Source organism: Rhinolophus hipposideros (assembly GCF_964194185.1).
Source record: "Rhinolophus hipposideros genome assembly, chromosome: 19".
NCBI classification, from domain to species: domain Eukaryota; kingdom Metazoa; phylum Chordata; class Mammalia; order Chiroptera; family Rhinolophidae; genus Rhinolophus; species Rhinolophus hipposideros.
Window position 1 is genome coordinate 49050952 of NC_138065.1, and position 26875 is coordinate 49077826.

Genomic DNA, 26875 nt, shown 5'->3' on the forward strand with positions numbered 1-26875 from the left:
GAGTGAACGAGTGAATGAGAGAACAAATGAATGGAGTGACTGGAAGTTACTTTTTACATCTGATGTGAAAAATGGCACTTTCCAAGGACACAAGATCCCTTGGCTATGAAAATAGACTTAGACAAATTATGTATTGTTATTAAGTGTAGCCAGCTAACAGTTTCAGATTGGAAGTTAAAAAAGTAAAAGAAAAAAAAATTAAAGTCCATTAAATAAACCTTAAATAACTCAGCCTCCCTTTTCCATCATAAAGTGGGGAATGAAACTGGAAAGAAAAGTTTAAATCTGCTCAAGTATGTGATCAATTCAATTTTATAATCTTCTTGATCGCACAGGTTTTTTTTTAAAGCACAAGGCCTAGGGAATTTAGGAACATATGTTTGTTTCTCCTAAACATGGTATGCACGATATGGACATGTGTGTTTTAAAAGGGGAATCACAATTTGAATGATTGCTCTTTGTGTTTTAAATGTTAACATTTTTCCTATTCACATCCATTTTACCTTAACTGGGTTTATTCCTCTTTAAACGCCAAATCCACAACATTTTATATATAAGGGCCACGAAATAGAAAACTGAAAAAGAATCTCCAGGGTATTTTTCTGAATATGAAAACAGTTCAGCCTTTCTCCCCCACTCTACTACACCCATACACCTTTTCATACAGTGTTTTAAATAGCTAAATTAAAACACTAGGTTAAATTCTCTCATCCCTGGAAGGGACAACCTAAAACTAACAGAAAAAGAGGGTTTTTCTGCTTCCTTTCCTCTTCTCACTCTCACAATCATGTCTGCCTACAAAAAACTAGAATGCGACTTTCATTTTAACTGAAGCAAATATTATAGTTATGTTGCTCATCAACAGGAAGCCAAATTACTCATCCATTCCGCTGAGATACCTAAGGCTGTGAAAACGCGACACATTTCCTCCCTTCTTAAAGGACCCTACGTGATGGGATTAAATTTCACAAATTCCAAAATGCACTTATGGTACGAGATTTTCAAATTTAATCCCTTTGCCGTTCCCTTTAGTTTCAAACAGCTTGTTTATCTTCTTCCTGCGAGCACACAACGCAGTGCCGAAATGGAAACCAGATTGCTTTATGGAGTGAAGTTCATGTGGTTCCCACATTTCTCCTGGCAGCCGTTTCCCAGCAGACGTTCATCTAAGAAATTCCATCTCAAGTGATTTGTACGGAAGGTGGCATGTGCGGCATTCTGTCGCCCATTCTCAGCACACTCTCAGATGCGCTACCCCTGGCCTATCCATCGCAGCATGGCAGTTCGCATTTAGAGTCTTTGTAAAAGTAAAGAAAGATGTTAAAATGCCATCTCAGAAGGTGCTTTCAGTGGCCTTGGTCCTTTCTTAAGAAGGAACCCCCTTTTTTTGACTCTTTACGTTCAGGAATAGCTCAGGTAGCTCATTACATGTTCATTGACCTGATTCCATTTGGGAAGCCATTGTGTGGCCTGTGTACAAATGACGAGCGTTGGGGGAGGGGGAGCTCTTGCCCTCCAGGAAATTATAAGCAAGTGCGAAAGTCATGACATAAATACCGGAACAAGTCAAGCAACAGTGTGAGAAGAATAAGCAGAGTGCAAGCACCAAATGGATGAATGAATGGAATGGACAACCAGGTCTATGAGGTTATCTGGAACTATTTGGTACGCAGTGTTCTCTAGAGCCACGAGAAAGCCGATTTAAAGTAAAATCGTGTGATCAATCTAGAATGCCACCATGCTCTCTCCTCCCTCCTGAAGACATTTAAAGTTTAAAAAAAAAAAATCAAAAGTCACTGCCTCGTAAGAGAATTATTTTAAAGCCATGAGAAAGTGTAGAAGCAATTTAATTTAATTTGGAAGCTATTTGTTTGTTCTTAAGCAATGCATACATGGGGTTGAGTTAATCTGATTGAAACTTGAAAAACAAAATCTTACTAAACAGTCTAATACGTATTTTCACTGGCAGCTCAACTCCAACCCCAGGTTCTGATGAAGAAACAAGAAGAACCAGGGCTGGAGAGAAGACGGGGAGAAACAGAAGCCAGAATGGTAGAGAAAAGAAGAAGAACAAAAACAAGGCAGTCAGTCTATTTTACTGAATGCTTTGGGATTGCTTGCTGGAGATACAGTGTGGGACATTAACACGTCTCACTGCCTCTCGGCACAATAACTAGTTTAATGAATACTCTCTCCTGCTCTTCTCTTTAAACATTCAGGAATGGTGAATGTTTAAACAAAGTCACCAAGGGTAGAAATGGTGTCTGTTACAGTGCCATAATCGCCTGCCCCAAGGCAAAGCCACGAAACACCAAACCACTGTCCTACGAATTGTTACAGAATGTTTTCACAAACACCCCCGTTTATTTGGCCCACATCCTCTAATTCAGGCCCAACTACCTCCTCCAACCATCTCTCATTTGACCAGTGAGAAAACGGCAGAGCTGAACTAGGACCAATCCATTCTGGTTCTCCTTCTCTTATACCTCAGTTGTACTTAAGAAAGCCCGGGTTTAATTTAACTTCAAGGAAGTGGAACACATTCAGGAAAGATGAACTTTTGAAATCAAATAGAATTAATTAAACCTGCACAACTACGAAATCACCAGACACCTTCCACCCAATGCACTGAGTGACATGGCTGTAGTGTTTTCACCGTGAATGTCACTTCAAAACTTCTATTTCACAGTCATACTATATATGCTGGTAAGCAACGGGAACTGTTATGAAAAAGGATCTTACGTAGTTAGAACAATTTTTAACATGGCCTTTCCAAAGAGTTTCTGTCAGCATGTACCTACACGAAAAGTTCACTGAAACTCCCCTCTATCGACTGTGAGGGAGTCATGTACCATGTGCCGAGGGAATGGTTGTAAGTGAGGAATCTGATATACTCGGGAAATGCTGCAAATACATAATATACCAGACAAATGCAACGAAAATGACACAGTATAGGAATGCAACAGAAGAGGCATTCATCTAAATGTGTCTAAATATACAACATACAATCTAAACAAAATCAAATTAAATAATAATAAAATAGTGTTGACGTTAATAAACTGAATCCAACCTAACCAGTCTTAGCATTGCTGGGTGACACCAATTATTTTATGATCTGAAGGCAAAGATGGAACTAAAATTAAGGATGATTTAGAAAACACAGATAGGGCAAAATTTACTGGAAAATCAATTCCCACTAGCTTTCTTGTATATTGATAAAAGTTAAAAAAAAAAAAAAATGAGGGACACAACTTTCCAAAAATTAACCAATTGAAATTATAGTACTGAAAATTTCATGGTTTGGAATCATCAAAAAAAGGAGGGAGGGAAGCCCACTCCCCTCAAACTGGCTTCATGACTGGCAGAGGCATTTCCTTCTAGAAAAGTCGTAAGATTCCTCTTATACCACTTATTCTGGCTCTCATTTTCTCTGTTCAGAAAACTTGAAGGAAAAACAAAAGAACTTTAAGTTCCTTTGGTTTTTTAGACAGCTTCTCAGTAATAACTTCACGAGGCCCTAAAAATGCAAGTTGAACTCTAAGCATTGGTTCCGATAGTTGACACACACACTGGGCCAGGCAGCACCTGAGCTCATGCCCATTTTCAACAGGTTCCAAATCCCTTAAAGAAAAAAGCAAAAAAGGAGAAGGAGAGAGAGAAGGAGAACCAAAAAAAACAAAAACAAAAACAAAAAAAACTATCTGAAAATCTACTAGTTCTACAGCGAAACAAGCCAGTATTTCAAAAGCAATCCTAATCCATTCTGGCCAATGAAGTCCAAAACTAGTTCTTTCTTGAAAAAGAAACGAAAAACCAAGGTGAAATGAAAACGAAGTAAACTGTACCAGTGGAAAACATTCCGTTACAAGGCCGAAGGTAGGGAGTAAACGGATTGTTCCCCATCAAAATGAACCAATAGCACACAAAGTGTGTGTGCAGTTTTCTAATGCAGTAAGTGGTGGTTCCACCTGTGTAGAAATCAGTGCCCTAAAGATGCTGCCTTTGCAAAATTACGAAGGCATTTTTTATGGAATTTATACTTGTTAACCTTCAACGGAGACTGTAAAGCTCTGGCAAGCACAATTTTTTTTTTAAATGACTGAAGTGTGCACATACCAAAGCTAATGTCTAAGATTACAAAAAGACATTACATATGGCTCTAGCCTTAAAAATTATGTTACTTTAAAAAAGGGAATTGAGGGGCAGCCGAATGGCTCAGTTGGTTAAAGCGCGGGCTTTGAATAACAGGGTTGCTGGTTCGATTCCCACATGGGCCAGTGAGCTGTGCCCTCTGCAACTAGATTGAAGGACAATGACTTGGAGCTGATGGGCCCTGGAGAAATACACTGTTCCCCAATATTCCCTAATAAAAAAAAAATTGGAAAAAAAAAACGATTGAAAAAAGGGAATTGATTTCGATGTTGGTAATTGTCATATAGAGATCTGATTTAGCTTAAACATACACATGGACATGTATGCACTCACACACACGTACATTGATACACACACAGATATAACATATACATACAAACTATAATAAAAGCAGATAAACTCAAAAGAGAAGAAGGTCCTCATGGGCTTTTCGAAAGGACTCTCCAAAAAGTTACCTTAAGGAGTCGGCTCCCACTCCAGTATTTTCCAGTATTTTCTTTCTTTCAGAATTAAGTATTTTCTTCTATTTTTACTTGTTTTATACACACATCATTTATTGCCCCCAATGAAATTATAAACGCCTTGAGGAAAATAATGCACTTTCTTTTCTGAACAAGACTTGCTGTTGCCTGGGTTCTGACATCACGGGACCTGGGTGAGAATCGGGGTCAGGAACTGAACCAAGGTGGGGGAGGGGGGGCGGGGGAGGCCTTGCTGGGCCATCACAGCAGCACCCAACCTGCATGAGTCCTACCTCCAGGCCAGGCCCTGCTCCAAGCTCTCCTCATACATGAGCCCATTTAGTCCTCAGAGAATCCTATTTTACAGATGAGGAAACCGGAGCTCAGGATCATGAAATAATTGCCAATGTCACCTCACACTAGGTTGTACAGCCAGGACTCATGCCCAGGCCATCAGCTGGGGGACCCTCCCATGGCCCTGCTTCCTGGCATTCCCTCTTCTTTTTCTGTAACCATGGAGAAATCCTACCTTCCAAGGTTGTTGGATTCAATTATATCACAAGTAATTAAACACTAGCATGGGGGCCTCTGGGGCCCAAATGGGGGCCAAAATAAGGCCTCACACACACACAAAAGAAGTAGTAAAGAAATAAAATAAACCTTTAGACATGGAAAACAGAACATGTTCCTTTCTCTCCAGCTTGTTCACCGCAGTCCAGAGTTTCAGTGAAGTTACCTACTCTGCTTCTGAATGGCAAGTTGAAGTCATTTTTGATTGATTCATATTCAAATAATGTAAGTGCTTATAAAAATATGTGATTAATATTTTGGCAACTTGGAACTTGCGACATGAACTAAAATTTATACACCAAGTGTTTTGTGTTATCTATGAAAGTAAAGCAAATTCCCATGAATGGGAATATTTTAATATAGTCTCACATGTCCCTTAAATAAATTTTCTGGAGACTAAACAGAATTGAGAAGCCAGCTGAGGTATCTACAATATACTCAACTAAACAGATTTGTGTTGGATCAAACCCTGTTAGCAATTCATATAATTTGTATTTCCCCTTTTGCAAATCGCTGAGGATTATAAACCCCCAAATAAAGATACTGTGCCGTGGATTATGCAAGTATGCCTAGCATCATTTAAAGACTGGAGCTTCTAAAATGACCTACTGCATAACGGCAGGTATTCTGAGCAAAGCAGAAAGCTTCCTTCACACACCTATTTCCTTGTAGCCCATATGCTTCACGTGTACCCCCAGCCACAGAAAGCATACCTTCTCTACCTCTGCAAAACAAAGTGGTTTCTGAGTCTTTCTGGGAGGCACATACCGATTTTTTTTTCTTTTGTGATATCGTGCATGCTCATTTCTGAGTCGCACTCAGGAAATAAAAAATTGGTGATGCCAAAAGACATTAGGAGTCAATATTCTAGAATCATCAGTGACCCGAGGACACCATATCTGTCCTATCCCAGTGAGCCAGTGCTCATTTTAAAGTCTGATTGTAACACAGAATTCAATGGGAGTTCAGAGCACATAGCATTCAGATGATGTTTGTTTGGGGGGGTTGAGTCAGGCAGCAGACTGCATTCCTGGTATACTCTCACTTAAAAATGTGCCTGAAAAGGCCAGCACTGAATTTCCAATTCCTTTATCTTGCTTCCCGGAAAGATTTCAAGAAAGTGCTTCAGATTTTACTGGAGTCATAAATCATATATTTACCTTCATGCGACTGGTTTTCAATAGAACCAGAGTTTTTAAGGTCTGTCTGCCGGATGTATTATGTTACTGAAATATAGAAATGGCTGCTGTGCACGCCAGTGGTTAGTAAAACTCAAAAATGTAACATTATCTTTCTCAGTTGATTTGAGGAAAGAATGTTCATAAAATATATACTGCTTTTGGTTAGGGGCTGACTTCTAAACAAACAGACTCGGCAAATGGAAATTCTAGAGACGGGCAAAACAAAACATGCGTTAGTAAACGTACGTTTGAAAACCAACTCTCACAATCTTTGCCTTTTGCAAGCTTTTTGAAGCTTGTAAAATCAGTTGCATTAAGTTTATGATTTATAGCTGTTCCAATTTAACTTCTTTTTCAGTCGTGGAAGGAAAATCTGGTAACTCTTCTGAACTACTTCTCTATTTTATAGCCTCTGCTGTTGCACCTCTGGCTCAAAGGCACTTGTCAGCAGTGATCTGAAGGCAGCCATTTGTTTGAGTGAGGGAAGGGGAGAAAAGGGGAACGCTTTGCTACAAAGAATCTCCCAGGCCTTGTGGACCCCAACAAAATGGGAAACGCTGGTGATTAAGGAGCTGCATTGCCTCCTATAAAAAAAGTGCTAATCCACACAACATAAGGCCAAATTAAGTGGGGCTATCTTCCCTAATTTGCAATGAACTGGGGTCAACTCGATTTTTATCTCAAATACAAACTGGGAAGGAGAAAACAACAAGAAAGGAAACGCCACAGCTTGGTTAGATCCTGCTTTTCACACAAGATTGTATGACTGATATCTACACAGGATGTTTCCAGAAGATTAGAAGGAAAAAATAAGTGAGGAAATATGGCTGGCCCAATGTTCACATTTATTTCTAAAAGAATAGTGCAATCTGATACGAAACTGTAGTACACATATATAAATGTTAAAATTGCACCATGGTTTCCATGAAGAGAAAAAAATAAGATAGTTTTTAAATTCTTGAGTTATGGTCATGATAAAGGTTGGATCAGAAACCACATGCATACGATGTAGCTTTTACTCATTCTTTCTACAGTTTTATGGTTGGCCTACTATAGGCTAGTTAAACTGTCCCTGCCTTAAATTAACTTATATTCTATTTTGGGAAAACACCCAAATATGTGAAATGATAAATAGTATAATACATGTACATTTCAGTTCAAAACTAAGAAAAGGCAGCAGATAATTGACAAATTAATAACAGGAAATGTCAGTGCCATAAGAATTCAGCAGGGGGAAAATCATCTCTGTGGACTCACAATATGCTTCTGATCACAGGCATTTTAGTTGGAAACAAAGCTGAGTTCTGCCACTTACAGTAATTCCACTAAGTAATATGTTTAACATCTCCAAGCCTCGATTTCATCATCAATAAAATGGGAATGCTGATAATATCTACCCCCATAAGGTTATTATAAGAAACCGATACATTATATGTGAAAGGATTTTTGTAAGCTGGCAAGAAGCTATAAAAAGACCATTGAGAAGGTGACAAAAGGAATCATCCCAAACTGCTACTATTAATTTGGGAGAGCAGAAAGGGTTAGGAGGGTGGAGGGGAAGGTGACTAACTTTTTCTTTAATACTTTCTATTGTTTGAACCTTTGTAATGCCTGGGCACTGATCTTGTAACAAAAAAGTTACAACTCTATAAATACTACCTGAAATGTGCATATCTGGATGTCACAAAATACTCTAATTGTAAACACTAGTAACCCTGTTTCTTTATAAGTACATAGAAACAAGTCTCAGTCCTGGTTTCAATTTGAGAATTTCTAAAGTCATAAAAATTTGCCAAGCTTGGGAATAATAACCAACTGAAACAGTGTTTCTTTTCCAAGACATTTTAAAATAGAGCAAATTTTGTAGTCAACCAAAACCATTCATTGATTCAAACAATCACTTTGGTCAATGCCTTTTGAAATAAGCAAGTTAAATAACATTAGTTCTCACAGGCTATTCTTTGTCATGTCTAACTCTGCTTTCTAGAGCCCATCACATTTCAGGTATTTAACTGATAACTTTACAGACCTGAAAATGTCCTCAGGCCATTTCCAAAGGAATGCCAAGGACTTTCCATTGAGGCACGGCAGACATTTTAGATTGAATTTGATCACAGATTAGCATTCCTAACTCCCCAAGTAAATGTGAGGTCTTAGAGGGCAGAAACCCTACCTTCTTAAACTGCCCAGCGCCCAGCATGTGACCAGCACAGGAGTAAGCGAAAAGAAGTGATTCTTGAACTAGTTGGAGGAAAGATAACTCTGAAACATTCCAGTTACTTGGATGCCCAATGAGACAAGTTCATATATGCTAAGGGGACACAACCTTTATAGTTGTTTTCTGTAGAAAATTCCTTAAAATGCTTCAGAAGCAGTAAAGGTAAGTTTGAGTTCCTTGAGTAAAACATCCTAAAAACCCCTATTGGAGAAAGGGATCTCTCCCATATTTGAGAAAGTACACATGTGTGAACTTAGATGAAATCATGGAGCAGTCTGATCAGAACCACCTTTCATCTGCCTGACCCAAAATTTCCAAGGCATGTTTCATCGATATAAATAGAAGAGGGAAGAGGAAAGGCTTCCACTGTTGGTGGCAGAATCCAGCCCACACCTGGAACGCTGGGTTCCTGGTTGACTATTGTCCCTCTGGCTCGTGGCTCCTCTGTGATGACTTGTGACTAAACATACAGACACTCAAAAAGAATGCAGTTGGTATTCACATGTAAGAAGCCTATTAAGTTGTATGTAGTCACATTTGCATGTTTCCTCCATCACAGAAGCAGTGACAGGGGAGAAAAGGCATGGAGACATAGTGGGCTTCCTTAAGCACTAGACGCTGAAGACACAAGGAAGGGAGCAGAAGAACAGTGATAGAAGTAATCCTTCTCATCACTGATGACTTAAATCTGTCTATGAATGATGTACCGAATGCTTAGCTCTTGGTTCCATCTTAAACTACTGGGTGATTCATTTTCATCTTATATAATCTTCTTCCCAAGGTGGCCGGGGTTTGGAATAACTTTCAAACCCTTTAATGGTATGTTCAATTCAAGAGAAGACATTTCATGGAAAGCCAATGCTTTAAGACAGGTCTTACTCGAAGATTTTTGAAGTGTTCAGTCCAACATCTTTAAAAGAGGTGGATTTTTCTGCTTCTATAAAAGCATTTCAGGAGGCCAGTAGAAATGAACTGCTTTGGCTGTAGTTCTTCAAAGAATGCTACGTTTCTTAGCGTGGTTCCTCAGATTAAATTGGAAGCTACCTAGGAATTTTCTCACATTTTGGTCTGTGGAAGGGCAATTAATCAAGTGCTTGTTTGAGGAACTTGAACTTTAATCAGAATTCTATGGAGGGAAAGTCAGAGAGCTGTATACTCAGAATATTCAACAGCATATATAATTGAAAACAGCAGCAGCAGGAGAAGAAAAGTAGATACCAGTGGGCTGATATCTTCTAACCTTTGGTCAAACGGTACTTGGAAAATTTCAACAGATCTAGTTAACCAGAGAGAGAACTAAGCAGAAGAATATTCTCAAAAAAAAAAAAAAAAAAGAAAGAAGAAGAAGAAGAAGGAAAAAAAAAAGTAGTAACACAGACCCGGGAATTACCAGTACAGAACAATGCTGTACTAATAGCGTGGGTCTACCAGAGGCACTCTGCTAAGAGACCGGAGTTGTTATTTCATGGTGGAGGCTTGAAATCCAAACTTGAAAGTTTCTTTAGGTCAAGCTATAGCCCAGCATTCAGGGAGCCAGCCAAAAATCGCTGAGGGAAACGAGGAAGGCCACATGTGGAACTAATTACTCATGCAGAGGCCATGACAAAGAACATTTCTCCAGACTTTTCATGGGGGCTTCACCTTCAGGAAGTTGCTATAATTACTGTTCAAGTCTAGAGCAGCCTGCAAGCCGCTGACAGATTCAATAGACAGGGAGGAGGAGGTGAAGGGGGAGAGAAGGAGAGAGGGAGAGAGGGAGAGAGGGAGAGGGAGAGAGAGGGAGAGAGAGGGAGAGAGGGAGAGAGGGAGAGAGGAAGAGAGAGGGAGGGAGGGAGAGGGAGAGAGAGAAGGAGGGAGGGAGGGAGATAGAGAGAGAGAGAGAGAGAGAGAGAGAGAGAGAGAGAGAGAGAGAGAGAGAGAGAGAGAGAGAGAGAATGAACTTATCTGCCCTTTTTGACGAGTGAAATACCAGAAAATAAAGTACCACAGGAAAAGCTTTCCAAATGAGTCCTGACTTCCAGAGTTCGACGTTCTGTTTACTTTCTTATCTACCCTCTATCTTCAAATTACTCTTCTAGCCTGGATCAGACAGCAAATTTGTACTTCTCCACTAACTCACTTTCAGCTGGCCACAGCAGAACTGTACATCTCGACTCTTTTTTTACAGCTTTTCCATACTGGGGCCCACTTCCTGCCCAGTTGAGGAAAAAAATCTGGCCTGAAGATGAAATGACTGCTTAACATTACACTGCAACATCTGGTACCATTTTATGCACAGACCCATGTCTGCGAGCAGGCGATTCTAGCGGTCTCTCCAGCGGCACAGCACATACCCAAACCTCCCCAGGGTGACATCATCCCATATATGGACTCTCCAGCCCAGCCCTCCCCCTTTTCCTGGTCCTAAATTCATTGCCAGTTCCCCAGTCTGCAGCAAATGTGCCACGTCAAGACTGAAAATCACAGCCCTTGAGTGTGGCTCAGTCAGTGCAGCAGAATTCGGGGGGGAAAGCCTGAGTGCAACTTTTCCCAAAGACCCGGAGAGGATTTTAAGCACCCAGATGGAAGCTTCTGGAGATCCTGCTCCGTCGCCCCAGTGTTCAGACTACCTGTTCAGGAAAATGCCGTTGTACAGTAGTCTGCACATTGGTTAGACTGGGCAAGGCAGAGCAACGCCACGGACGGCTGGGGACAAAAGTGGCTGTTTCCCAGGAGAGGACATTTGTTTGCTCCTCTGTCGAATCTCATATCCAGTGTTTTTCTTCACAGGTTTTGCACACTAGGGACCAAGAAGCCCTCGGGGACACTGCCGAGAAAGGACTGCTCCAGGGAAGACCTGCGGGTAAGGCCCTCTGGCTGCTCACCTGGTCTGTGACCAGGACAGCAGAGGTGGGAGCCAATGGTTTGCATTCACATGTGAGAAACCGAGGTATATGAGTGTGTGACAGGGAACGATGCCGTTAGCTTTAAAAGAGCGACCGAGTGCGGGATGTAGCGATTTACTCTATGTTATTCGATTTCGGAAGATTGATCCAGTCAAGTGTTTTCTGAAGTTTAAAGGCTTTCCTTCTTCAGAATGAAAGATGAAAAGACTCCAAACATTTAAGAATAATTTGAGGAGTCTGCTTGTTAGTTGTTGAAATGACTAATCCAGAGACTTAAAAACTTATTTGAATGAGGGCTCTAGGAGAACTCGAACATCCCAGGATTCAATCCATTTTGCCCCAAAGTAAAGAATACTTGCTATTTTTTTGATAATGCTACATGGATAGTGCTTTTCTGAAATTTTATTTATATAATATAAATATCAGGGATAATAGTATCTAACAAAAAAAGAAGAGGCTGCCAAGTTTTTGCCCACCAGACAATGCGGATGGGACTTGCCCAGAAAAGAGCGCCAACCCAGAACTATTGAGTCAGCAACTGAATAAATCAGGGAACAGAAACCTCTATCTTCAGATATCCTGATATATAGAGAGATATAAAGATATATATCTCTCTCTCTATATATACATATATATGTAGAGATATATATCTATATATATATCTATATATATATATACCTCTATATATTTTTTTTAACCCGAATGGTTGATAATTGCAGGTCAGTTGAGTTGTGTCGGAGTTTTACAATGCTTCTATTTCTCTGAGCATTTAAAATGATAAGGTACTTTGTCTAGAAACCCACTGATAAAAAAGGAATTTGTAAACGAAGGCAAAGTTTTCTTTGGTCAGTTTCCAGCTGTCCTAGAGGTGAAGGAGGGTGGGAGAGGGGGAGGAAGGTGGGAGGGAGGAAAACCCTCAAGCTGAATGAAATCCCAATAGAGAGAATAATACAGAAAGTCTGGGTTGCAATATGATCCATGCTGATCTTCAGAGGTGGGTCCCTTAAAGAAAGTTCTGGAAAAAATATTACTGCCTCGCCCCTAATTCCCTCAACCCTCCATTTATATCTACCCCTAAACAATTCTATATAATGAAAACATCTGTCCTATAGGCTTTTGTGAGAAATGAATATCATCTCTTTTGTCCTCCTTAAAATTCTTTCAAGTTATAGTGGTTCCTGAACAAATCCCTTTCTGAGTTATATATTTTGCAACAATCCAATAATTGTCACAAGTTCTCTTCTGCAAAACATTTTATTATAAAAGGTTCCCCAAGTTATCTTTTCTCAAAATGATTTTCTTTAAAAATTACCCTTCTGATCCATCCACCCTAAAAGTGGTATAAAGAACATACAAGTTTTCTCTTCTGTTATGGTTTTCAGTTTAAACATTTTTTAAAAGGGGGAATTTAGCTATCTAATCCCCTTAGATGAAATGATTTTCTTTCTATTATGACTTAAAGGTTTTCCATATTAATTATTTTCAAAAGAACAAGTGAGATTTTTTTTTTTTAATCTATGTAATTTCAAGTGAAACTTTTAGGTAACTTACAAGAGCTTATTTTTTCAAGAAATTTATTTTTACTAATTTATACAGTTACTAAAGAAGATAGACAGCTATGATATAGCTAGCTATAAGGTACTTTGGTAATGTATAAGATTTCTCAAAAATTTGTGGTTGTTTGACTCTGTGGAAATGACTGAATTTTATAACTTGCTTTCATTTCATATGTATTTAATGTAAATGTCTTTGTTTAGATAGAATGGCCTTTTTGTTTCAAAGAAATTAACCACCACCAGCCAGTCCCTCACCTATTTTCTCCCTCAGGATGACTTTTAGTCTGGAGACAAGGGGACCCGAAGGTGTCCTTAGCGTAAGTACAGGAGTAGAAACATAAGAATGAAATTGTAAAGGGATTAGCCGAGAAGACCCTACAAACGCTCGCTGGCTTGCTCGGTGGAGTTGAGACAACCCATTTTTGATGCGAACTTTTAACAAATGAAAAGGAAGAGTACTTATTTTTAAATTGCACGAGCTAAATTAAAGGTCAGAAGTCAAAGCTCGCTTTATAAACCTCTGCTGACGAAAGGCAGTTTATGGATATGCCAACACAGATACACACAGATCGTAAAATAACCGTATCTATTTCCAGGGTGATTCGAATAACGTTTAACTTTATTTTGATATTACTTTATAAGGAGACATACAAATATTTTAGGGATCATGGGATCTATTCCAGAGGAAACTAACCAGCTGTGATCATCTTCAACTAAAACTTCCCGTGGATATGATGGTAAGTGTTAAGTACTAAAATTAAACATTGTACGTCGTCAGAAAGAGAAAATGTTTTGCAGGGCCTGTCCACACTGCACTTCGCAGGAACATAGTAGTTCGTTTTCATTTCAGTGCGTGGATGATTGATAAGTTAGACGAGGCACTGGGTTAAAAGAACTTTCTCTATCATCTAAGAGAAAGGAAATTCAGAGCCTTAGTTTCAACACCATTGTCCCGTAACTGCAGGAGGATCGATATAAAAAGGTTTGTTTACATTTTCAAAGCCCCCCCCCCTTTTTAAGAGCCATAGGTCTCAAAATCCAAGAAAGTTTGTTTACAATGGGACAAAAATTTCACACTGATCACTTTCTTGCCATTAGTCAATAGGTTTAATGCCCTTCCTGCTTGGCACTAGAGCTTTCGGCCCAGATAATGTGTTTATGTTTTCAAAAGACCAAAATATACTATCGACCCCACCTCTCGCCTACAGACCACCCAAGTTTTTCGCTCTGTGGGAAAGAATTTAGGCATGAAACTCCTAATGACAGAAACATCCCCTGCCTTTTTTTTTTCTTTTTTCTTTTCTTTTTTGGATTGAAGTTGTAAAGCTGGGATAAGAAATAAAGGAAAATACAACTTAGTAATGTAAAAAGTTCACTCACCCACCCACGTCACCCTTAGTAAAGAAAAGACAAGGCTTTCAATTCTTCAACAAGAGATCTGCTCTTTAAAAAACAACCCATTTCCCTCTTCTCTAGAGGGAATATCCCACCCATGACAACAACATCCAAATAATAACTAAAAGACCATCACTCAGAAAGCCCAGCTTAAAATAACTGGAAGGTCAGGCTTTAGCATGAGGACAGCAGACAGGAAATTCCTTAGTAAAGATTGAAACTTTCTTACTTGGTTTCATGGATCTTTTTACCTTGGTGTGCTATAAATTATGGACATAGAAATACTTAACCCATGTGTTGGAGAATTTTTATCAGCTCTAATAAATAGAAATAATGAAGTAAATTAAGGGAAATAATTCAATCTTCATTTTGAATTTCCTGACTTATAACAGCCAGTTTCCTGAAGCTGCTCTGATTTAATTTTGCTATAGAAGAATTCGAATATAATTCCTTTCTTGCCTTTTTTCTTAAAATAAATAAAAGACAAAAAGAAATAAACTGTAATGACCTTATTAAAAATATACTGGATGGTAATAATGTAAAGAACTTTTACATTTTAGCTAGTACTTTAAGTGATAACAAATCCATATTCACTCTGTAATTCGGGGGAGAGAAAAGCAGTCTTAACTGTTTTTTTAACTTTTCATCTTTTTTAACAAGTTTAGGGGCAGGTTCGACATAACTACGAAATGTGCAGATGTCACACACTTACTCTAAGTGTCTTTTAAAAACTTATTAGAAACATAAATTGCCCAAAAGTCTCATGAGTAGAGTCAAGATTTTTCAGCAAGATATTTTTTTCCCCCTGAAAAATAGTTATGGTTTTTCAGGCTCTGATATTTTTGGATACCTTGGTTTAATAGAATTGTTTCATATTAAAGGATAACATATGAACTCACAAATATTTCTTTCTATTTTTTCAGGTTGCATGCATCATTCCTTTAATTGAGCAGAGTTAACTGGATCAAATTATTTATGAGAGAGAGAGGGAAAGCTATACAGAATTACAGTAATTTTTAATTTCCACCAGTATACTCTTTGTAAGTGAATCACTCTCTAACTATTTTCTGTTGCACTGATTGCAGCAACAATAACAAAATAGTTGCTTAAGGTATTTGTTTTTGCATACTCTGACCTTGTAATCATTTAAATAGCAGCCAAGTTCACTGATGTTTTTGATTCTGTCAAGGAAAAAAAAAAAAAGTCCTTTTCTCAAAAGTGCTGACCAGAAACAGAATCAGACATTTTCTTGAAATTAAATAAATAAATGGAAACTTGCACTTATCAACTCTTTCTTAAAGCTGTACCCTCTCTAATGACTTCATAAAAGTTTATATGTGTAGAAAACGCATTTTGTTTCAGTCTCTAAACACTCTTTTGCTCTCCATAAAGTTCCTATTTGCTCTTTTCTCAGAATTTTACAATTAAAGAGAAATAAACTGTTTTCTTTAAGATTCTTTGAAAAAGTTCCCGATTACACACTCCTTGGACAATAAGGTTTTGTTTTGTTTTTGTTTTAAGAACTCCCACTTACTGAAATTTTGACTCTCTGGATCTTTTGTTTTTGAAAGGGCTGGGGAATTTTTTCAACACATGTACAGATGTGAATTGATCATTTAAAGTAGCCAGTAGACTTATTTTTGACTCACCAGGATTAAATTTTCTCTCTGTGTCTTTCATGCAATTACTTTCTCATACAAATTGTAGGGAGAATTCCCAAGTCTGGTTTTACGTTGTGGATGTGAATTGAAGTTTCCTTTTTCGTGTCTCAGGTTGTATTTTGTAACTATGTGCTACTAACAGTGTCCACCCCACAGTCTGAGCATAACTGGGGGTGACAACTTTTTAGTTTATGCCCTTTTGATTCATGGCATGGCCCTGCAGTGAATTAACAGGAGAACTTAAGCTCACAACCGCTTTTCATTTGGTTTTCATAGCCATACTTAAACACTTTGCATGAAAAAGGATATGAGACATTTAAATAAGTTCCTGTTGCTTAATAAAGTATCGGTGAAAATACATCCCCTTGTAAAATCCCACTATCAAAGCATCAGACACCAAGGTCGGCTGGTTGAATTGCCAAATGTGTTGGTTAGGGCTCATTAATTATTTTGAAAATGGCTGCCATTCCATGTAAATCAGTTTCTTTTTCATGGGCAAGGTTATGGTACTTATCTACTATAAGAAACGTGTATAAACATAACCTTTATCTTTAACTGCAGTATTAAAATATGCAGTTTTTGTGAAGAGGAAAAACATCTGGTTCAATTACTCTGAACTCTGACTGCCTATGGGCCAGGAATAATATGAACTGGATTTCAGAGTAAACCTGGTATTTAATCTTGCTGTTTTGTTTTATCCTTAAAATGTCACCGTGAGTTTTCTGTTACATCAATCATCCACATTAGCACCTTTGGAACACATGTATAAGTGTGCTTTTTGAATAAAGTCAAAAGTCTAACTTGTTTTTAGTTCCATAATGTTTTAATGTTTAATTCTATTGTGTGTTTTTCTCCCTTTCCCCTGACCCTCCAAAATCACCAAATCTGGAAAACAGACTGATTGTACCTCCCATGAACAAAGGAAACCCGAAGGAACCAAGGGCCTGGCTGGACGGAGTTGTCATGTGTCTGCCTGTCTACACTTGCTGTGCAGAACATCCGCTCACCTGTACAGCAGGCACAGACAGGCAGTCACATGACAACCCAGCCTGAATGACAACCAGCCATTGAAAGAAAGCAGCCCTCACACCATGTAGCATCGACACCACGAGCTACAACCAAAACAAGGGGCGCGGGGGGCCTGGGGCTTTCATCTGTGTTGAATACTTAACTCGTATGTATTATTATTATTATTATTTTATTTTGACTCGAATTTTGAAACCCACCAAAAGTAAAGTGAGTCATGCCTATGGAATCTAATAAAACCCATTTCTGAAAATGTTCCTGTGCTTTCTATAATTCTCTTTTCCTAATTGTTGTCAGCAAATGACTACCCTGGACATTTATGGTACACGGCTTGGCAGGCACCCCACAATCAGTCTAGCTAAACAGTCTGATGCTTGACAAAGAATAAATGATTCTAATAATTCTACTCCTAAAACTAAGTTTAAGTTTCTACATCGTGACTTTTTAAGGGAGAAGAGAGAGAGGCACCAAAGAAAAAGAGGGAAGGAATAATGTTCCAGGGGATTCTGTATTTCCAGTTAAACTTGGCCAGTTTGGTTCTGGGTAAAACAGTGAAGAGTATTTGCTTCCAACGTAATTTGCAAATGTATTAAAATAGTTGCTTCTCGTCTCATGACATGGAAAGTTGAAAGTGAAGCTGTGATATCTCTAAGTGTCACGATATACATAGATTTATTACTGTGTCACTGTTTAATTTAGAAGGCGCTTACACTACAGTTCTCAGGGTGGAATCTGGGGGCCGGCACGCAAGCAAAATACAGGCTCCCATTCTCTCTAAACTTCCCAACTCTTGAAATGTTCAGGCAAGTCAATTATTGCCAAAAAAGAGCAAGCAAAGAGATTAGTGGACATGCAATGTATGTTTTGCCATATCTTTTGAGAAAATGTCAAAATTTACACACTGTGAACTGTAGTGAAATAATCAGGGTTTGCTTGTGTGTATGACTATTTCGAACTCTTAAGGGTAAAAAAGTGGGGAGATGGATGAAGTTAGAAATCCATCCACTTTGATTTGGTTCACTAAAATGTTTTACCTTGAGTTTTGAAAATTAATTTTCATCTTCTTCAGTTTCATCTTCAGAAAGATGAAAATTTTCATTTTCATCTTCAAAAAGATTCTGGTCATGCTTTAAAAACTGTAGCACAAGGCTACCCCCAATTTTTTGTTTTCTTAACCTAATTAAACATTTACGTATCTATTTTGGACCAAAACAAACTATTTTTATTCAGATATTTCATTTTTAAAATGAAAGATTTAGTCTTAAGGCTAAAAATGCCACGTGGTTCAAAAGTTATATGATTGTGTGATATTTTACCAAACCTGACACTGTAGTTTCTTTAAAAAATAAGTGATTAGGCAAAACCATGAAGTAAATATAGGATTAAGGCTAAATTCTGGCATTTAACAATCTGGCCTAAGCAAATAAGTCATCCACGAAAATATACTTCTGCGAAACACACTGAGCAAAGAAGGGTTTTACCTTAAAGAAAAGTCCCATGACGAGAAAATAAAGTGCTAAATAATAGCTCACAAAACGCAAAATATAAACAGGAAGACAGCATAGAAAGGTCTCATAGACTATATCCATAGACACCATCCAGTTGTAAATGCTTTCTATAACCTGCACCAAACACTGCTGACGGGAACCACTTTGGATCGTCCCACTGGACCCCGCAAAGCAGCCCCAGGACATGCGTGAGAGCTCCCTGGTGACCCACAGCTGGGTCAGAATATAGAGACTGTTCCATTCCACCAGATTCCAAAGGGAAAGCTAGGAGGCCAGCAGAGTCATCCTGAAGTGAGCCAGTCAGGATACCATTCCAAATAATTTCTCCTTAACACATGAGCTTCGCATCTTAGTTTTAACCTACTTATAATTGGCTCTTAAAAAGAAATGTTTGAAAGAATGTTATTTATATTTAAATTCATTAAATGATGCACATTTGGAAATGTTACTCTTCATATAAAGAGTAACACTGCTCTTCTAGTAGAAACATTTGAGTAGGAGAAATAATACATAGAGGGGAGTGGGTCTGGGTCTACACGTGTTTTAAATAAATTTGAAGTAGCACTTGCCATTATGGTTTGTTGAAGAATATTATATATTTTTCAAAAATTATAAATCTTTGGATAATAACAGAATGTGGAAAAGCATATATGAAATAATCCTACATTAAAAAGTGTAACATTAAACGGCTTATGTATATGAAAACACACACGCACACACAACTATGATCTTGAAGAATTTCAAGTAACATAAACATTTGAAACTTCAGTACTTGTTTTTTCTGATAAAAAATATCTAAGTTTTGGCTAACTCAAACATCGCAGTGAGGAGTGTGCAGTGCTCACAGGGTTAATTTCATCCTGACCTCCCCATAACAGAAGACATACAGACCTGGCAGGAAACAGGCAGAATTGTGAACATATAAATGCAAATGGAAAGAGATGAAGATTTCTGTAACTTCTTGGCCTGACAATGTTGGCCATCCAGGGATAGAGCTGTCATTTTGTTTCCTATTACTGAAGTTACATTTGTCATCTGTTACAGCTACATAATAAAAACAATACTAAGTAAATATCCCTATAAGGGAATTATATAATCTCCTTATCAAGCTATCCAAACACTTCAACCCACAAAAATGAGGCCTGTGATTTTTTTTTTAAGAGTCCAAAGAATGTCCTTATTTCAATGCAGATTTTGGATTTCCTTCAACACTGTAAGGTTAGTACATTTCCACTGGAAACACTTCTGTTGAATTACCCTATTTTCCTATGAGTACTCCATAGTGATTTTAATCTTTGAGTTGGAATATAGAAAGAATAAATACTGGCTATGTGCTATTATTATGTATAAACTACAAGTCCCCTTTCTTCAGAGATTTTAACTATCATTTACACATTTCTCACTGATATTAAAAAACAAAAAATAAGACTCTTTTCTCCTTGAATCAGAATATCCCATTCTTCTAAAATTCATATTTTGGATACATTTTTTAAAAATTCATCACTTTTTTGAAATCTAATTTTAAAGTATTCAAACTATCTAAATCCCAAATCTTTTCTATTTTATTCTCATACTTGCCCTTTTCTAAATCCTTCCCAGAAACCGTACAAAATATATTTACAGTGTATGAAAACAATGCTGGGAAATTTACATTCTGCTTAAACGACCTTCAATCCAGGAAGTTATACAGTCAGAGGAGAAAAAATATCCATTAACCTTCAATAATTGAAAGTTGAGAAAAATCTTAACACAATCTACCTAGAATGGTCATTTTACCCTGTAATTCAATAATTTAGTGGAAGCCCTGGAGATACCAGGATGTGATGAGTTGTTAGGCTGCACCTATTCACTTCCTCAATTCATTTCCACAACCGATATTTACTTAGTACAACTATTAGTGCCATGCCCACTGCTGGTAGAACAGTGAACGAGACGATGGCTCCTGGTCTCAGGAGGCTCACAGGTGAGCAGGAGCTTACACACTCAATTCAGCACATGTGATGACTTATCACGTCAATTTCACCCTCTGACAAAAATCTCTCAAATCCATCCATGTCTATCAATCTCTCTCCACCCACCCCAGCCCAACCTACCACGATCTCTTATGGAGACCACAGCAATAGCTTTCTAACAACCCCCCAATCCAGTTGTGCCCTCCTCCAACCCATTCTTACGTGGGATCAAAATCCTTAATCTTTATAGAAGTTCTTTTCTCTCTTTGTTCCAGTCCCACTGGCCTTAACTCAGTTTCTTAAACCCACCAGACTCAATCTTGCCTCAAGGTATTAACACAAACCTTCTTTAACTAGCCAACTGAAAGTCCCCTGCGTTGCAATCCCCACCCCAGACAAACCCATCCCTGGATTTATTTTCTTCAGTCTGTAATCTGCATCTGATGGGATTTCCTGTTTGTGTACACAGTTTCTTTATTGGGAAATATCCTTCATGAGGGCAGGTACCCCGAGTTCCCTGCTCGCCGTTTCGTCCTTAGTAACTAGGTGAGTGTCTGGTAAGTAACAGGTGCTCAGAAAATATTTGCTGGGAAATGTTCAGGAAATTCAGGGCAGGCACTGACATTCTCTTTGAGTCTCCATTTTCATCTCTCAAGTGGAGAATGTAAATAAAGTACTGACTTAACTCCGTGCCTGGTAAACTATAAAAACGCAATGAATATTACTCATTTAAAGGGGTGATCGTCACTGAGATTGTCAGACTGAAAGCAGACCTTCACGGGTTTAAGCAGGTAGAATGAAGACGGAGTTACCATTTCCGAGCACAGTTACTGTTGGATCTGGTTAGCTGGAAGTGTAACACCTTTGGTTTGGTAGGGCATTCTGACTAGTTTGGATATGCAGAGGGCAGCCTGCAGCAAAGGCTGGGCTGGATGTGGAGAGGGCCGAGGGCAGGCACGGGAGGGTGAGGAGCACCCCCAGTTTGGGGCAGTCCAGACTGAGAGCACCGAGGGGAGAGCTGGGAAGGGGGAAGAGAAAGAGAGAAACCACTGCTCTGTCCTTGGGCTGGGCCAGCACATGGCTCAGGGCCCACTGGACACTGGCTCTCAGCGTGTCCACTGGTCAAAAAGACTGTGCAGAGGGGTATCTAATATTCTCTCTGAGGCTGTTTGAGTTCTCGTATTGCTTCCCGAGATCCTTAGCAAAGATGAGTACTACGAACGTCCTTCTGTCATGATTTGGACAGACGTGCAAGGAGCTAAGTGTCATCCATTCCAGACCCGAGAGGATCTCTGTGGATGCACTGGCCGACATGTCCACGTGCAGTCTCACTCCCACAGACAGCTCCTGCTTGACTTGGGGGACACCCACCGGCAAAATGCCCTGGGGAGGATGAACCCAGAGGCGGTCTATGCAACCCGGGCCACATGGGTAGGACATTTCAGAGTCTGGGATACTCCAGTATGATCTAGAAAGATGTCTACGTTTGGGCAAATCCCCTTAGTGATTAGTTATAAACTGTCAAACCCTGTAAAAGTCACTCTATTTCTTTTCGTGTTGCAGAAAGCCCCAATCTTAATGTTAGAGGATCACATAACGTCAAGTAGCTAGATTAATTATGTCTACCCCAATCATGGTGTATTAGAAAGACTCTGGAAGTAGTGGTGGAAATAGCATTGCTTGGGACACTGGTGGAAACCTTTCTGTGAGGCTCATTTATCAGTAACTTTACAAATAACATTCTTTGAATGCAGAATTAATGGTTCAAAAAGTACAGTCCACAGATGCTGGAGGGTGTTCATGAATTCCCCCTAAAATTCAAGGGGAAGGTAGATAGATCCATTCAGAAAATAGAGGGAAGATCTAGGGATTTACTCTTACAGTCACGGCAACTCCAGCTCACAAGTATTGCACCACTGCCTCTGCCCATCTGGACAGGAAATCACACAGTTTGATGTCATCATCTCTAATTCTTGGCTGACGTGTAGTAGAACCCACGGCCGGAGGGCAGGTGGCATGGAAAACCTCAGTGAAGGAATGGAATCTGAGCTTGCGTTTGTTATCTGAACCTTACCATTTATCATTCTCTGCTAAACAACAACAAAACAACAACAACAACCCGACATCCCATACATCCTATCTCACAGTATGAAATGAAAGAAACAAAATTACAAGACATGCATCAACGAATGGCATCACAGTAGGAAGACACAGTGTTACCTGTGATGGCAAAAATAAATATATAAATGCTAATACTTAAAAGTTTGTTAAAGCACTTATTAACATATGATTTCTGAGAGCCCTACAATATCCCTTTGAGGTGATTTGGCTGGCAACGGTCCCCATTTGATAAGTGAAAAGAATGAGGCACAGTGAAGCCCAACTTTTACAATCCTGGCAGCTCGTCACAGCAAACCCATATCCTGCAGCACCTCACCCTTTCATCACACGACCATATGGTCTATAGGGTCCTTTGTTCAATGAATGTCATCCTGCAAAACAGTCTTAGCCATTGTTCTTTAATCACAAATATATTTCACAAGTCATTTATATTTATTACAAACCTGTCATAAGTTAAATAAAACCATATCTACTCATATGACATAATATGCTATTTATTCAACAGCCAATTCGATGATAATGAAAACACACCAGTCTAATTACACAAGAAAGCAGGAGGATGGCAGAACCCAGGGGAAAAAAATGACAATCTTCTGTGAAAATTTGAATATAAAGCTATCATTGAATACATGAGTGACTCTGCAACTAACTGAAAGATATTTACGGTGTCGCATTTGCTTGACCACAAAGGAGAACTGGTTAAGGAACAGGATTTCCAGTGCGTCGGTGCTGACTTGGGTACAGACGGATACATGGGGACAAAATACAGCACTCAACTTACAACACACTGACTCCAAAAGTTGAGTTCGGACAGAGGCTCAGTTTCACAGAGGAAGATTCTAACTGTGGGGTTTTCGAGGTTGCCCCCAGAGGCGTGTTTTATCCACATGGAGTTGAACTAGGGCAGCAAGACCTCTGTGGAACCTACGCACCCCCTGAAACACTGCTGTGAAAGGGCGGGTGTTCGGGGTGAAGAGTCCAGAGGCCACTGACCACCGCCAGGCCCCGCTGTCCTGAGCCTTCTCCTTGACCTTTTTCCCCATATTCCCCTTTGCGGCTGTGGCTTCCAGCAGACACTAACAACTGTTTGTTGAATACAAGCAAAGAGCAAGGAACAGTGCTGGCATCTTCCTTTCCTCCCACCGCCCCCCGAGAGCAGACTCACAGGTGGCCAGCAGCGACAGGAAGCTCTGGCGAGAGACAACAGGGGTCAAGAACAGCAATGGCGGTGGCCGAGGAGGTGGGAATGGAAGGCGACGGCCCCTGTGGAAAAGACTCTGCCCTACTACCACAGACAACTTGGAGATTAGGGTCATTCACGAGTCACGCATTAATATATGGAAAACCTCCTACCTTCTTTCTCGAGTGGAGTCTTTAAGGGGTGACAGTAGCTAATGACTGCAGTGTAGCTGTGTGTGTGGCCCATCAATTTGCAACCCTGAACTTCAGTGCTCCTCTCATGTCTCCCAGTACTGGCCACCATCTTCTCTTGCCTGGGCCACTGCCACTGTCTTCTTAGTGGGTCTTCCTTCTCTTCTTGCCACCCCACTCCTTCCACAGGTACATTCCAACCCATATACCATGGCCAACCCAGCAGCCAGAGCGGTCTTTCTAGAACATAAATCTCATCATATCATAACCAATTGGAACACGCCCATGGTTTTCAATCCTCCTTGGAGTCCAATTCAATCATTGGATGGGGGCTGACAAGGCCCCACAGGCTGGCACCTCCGATTTTATTTCCTACCTCTCTCCCTCACTGCTCCTACATTCCAGCCACAGGCTTCCTGCCAGCTCCCATCCTGGGGGCATTTTATCCTTATTGTTCCCTCTCCCTGGAATGTTCTTTCAACAAAATCTTCTTCACGGCTCATCATTCCAGTCTTTGCTCCAATGTGACTTCCTCCCAAACGCCCAATCTACAGTTCCCTTCCCATCACTTCCTAGCTCATTGCCCTATTTTATTTTCTCCAAAGCACTTAATATCTGATAGAATATTACTAGTCTACTTGCTAATTCCACTGAGCAGCAAACTTGTCTGACATTTTGTCTTTCTCAAGCTGAAATGATTCAGCTGAGAAAATAACTCTTTCCTAAACTTTCTTCATTGTAATCACTCCAGTTTATTTCAGAGGTCATTCCTACCCTACACACACACACACACACACACACACACACAACCACCTCCACGCACATACCTTTGAGAAAATATTCTCTGGCCCTCAGTTAATACAATACCTGCACATGTGTATTTTCCATGCATTGTAATCAAGTGCTCAGGGGGAGCTTTGGAAGCAGAGATGGTGTAAAAAGTTGTCCTGAGTTTATAGAGAATAGAAAGGCATGGCTGGTGACCACGAGCTCACCAAGCCCTCAAGACCTCTTTCTTCCCTGCAGGAAGCGTCCTGTACCTTCCAGTGCACTTATTTCAGTATCCCACACGGCCAGACAAGAGAGCCCAGAAGCCACACTACCAGAGCAGTAGCTACCCCAAGGGTTTGGAGCCCCTGACACTAACTATTGTAACACCCCGGCGAAGGTCAATGTTGAGATACCTGGAACTCATCTCAGTAAACCCTCTGAGGGATGAGGTTGCTGGACAAATCCAGCACTCCTGGGATTCTTGCCTATATCGGAGGCTGAAAGCATAAGCTCTGGAGCCAGACAGCGTGGGGTCGAATTTCTGCTTTGCCACCAACTAGCTATGTGACCTTGACAAGTTCATTACCTCACCAGCACCAAGCAATCAAGGGAACTGAGCTCTATAGAAACGACTTTCAAAAGGTTGGGGATTTTTTTGGTTAGTTTATTCATCTGAAAAATGGGGACAACACTACTACCTATCTTCAGGATTGTAGTATGCATGAAATGAGTTAACTAACATATAGGAAACACTAGCTATTACTATTCTGATTCCTCAGCCAAATCTTTTGCTTTCCCTTGACTGTGAAAGGGCCCAAGACCAAATGCATTGAAATGTACATAAGTGAGCACCTAAAACCTTGGGAACAAAATGTATTTAAGAGAAGCCTCTCATAGGGCAGCTGAGCACAAAAGAAGATAACGCATTTGCTGATTTTATATCTAGGGAGGCACCCATCTGAGAACTCCTGGTGGCCTGGTCTTTAAACATGGAGCAATAGGGATACCTAAGTAGCCAACACAGGAAATAACTATCGTCAGTCCTCAGACTCTCACTACAACCAGTTCCACATTTGACTGAAGTCAGTAAATACATGACATAAAAATGGAAAATAAAGCTTTTGAGTAGAAATTTTCTTTGGACATTTCTATAGGATTTGATTTCCCTTCCTGCAGAAAATTCAGTGGAAATCAACCGAATCTTCAACTGAATGATCATCCGATATTTATCCAACACACCATTGTACCCAACACGCTTAGGAAACAGAAAAATTATATAAGGCATGAAACTCTTCCTCCAACAACTGACAGAGGCACTTTGTAGTGTTTTCAAAACATGCAACGCCAAGATGAGAAGGACTGGTAACTCTGAAATGTGTGCTCTTTAGAGCCAAATCAATGTGAGGCAATCTCACCTGGAAATACAAGTTTTTTGCTGTCATGGACTAGTATTCTTATCTAATGTCTGCACGTGTATAAGCATCGAAAATGTCCCAGGTCAGACGGGAGCTATTAACATTTCCCAAAGAGTTTTGTTTCTGTCCATGCCCTCCTAAATTTCACAGTAAGTCTGTACCACTTTATAGCATTTAATGCCTCGGCAAGACTGAGATATATATTTTTCGCACTTTTTATAGCTACCAGATTTAAATGAGTAAGTCACAGGACCAAAATTCACATCCAACATGAGCCAAAACACCACAATTATCATAATTCATGAACTTACACGGACATCAAACTATCAAAGAACAGAATTCATATAAACAATTATTTGGGACTCACTTGAACATGAGTGATTTGGACATTTTCAAAAGCCTGTCATTTGAGACAGATGTCACTGCGACAATCCCCAAATGCTTCATTGATTCTGCACACGTGCTATTAATTTTGTGCTTATGTTGCTCTGTTACCTTGAGTCTTTTCAACACATTATATAATGAAAAGTGCTTTCGCTGTATCAGTACCCTTCCATTAGTACAAAGAAGAAAGTTTCAACTCCATTTCTTCAGGTAAATCAACATGTGACGACACCAAAGAAGCAAAAGGA

General features: G+C 39.6%; 1 protein-coding gene across 6 annotated transcripts in view; it reads right to left on the reverse strand.

Moving 5' to 3' along the window:
- Positions 1 to 26875, reverse strand: part of DNM3 (dynamin 3) — a 397977-nt gene that overhangs the window by 189020 nt on the left and 182082 nt on the right. The gene's annotated exons all lie outside the window — the stretch shown is intronic.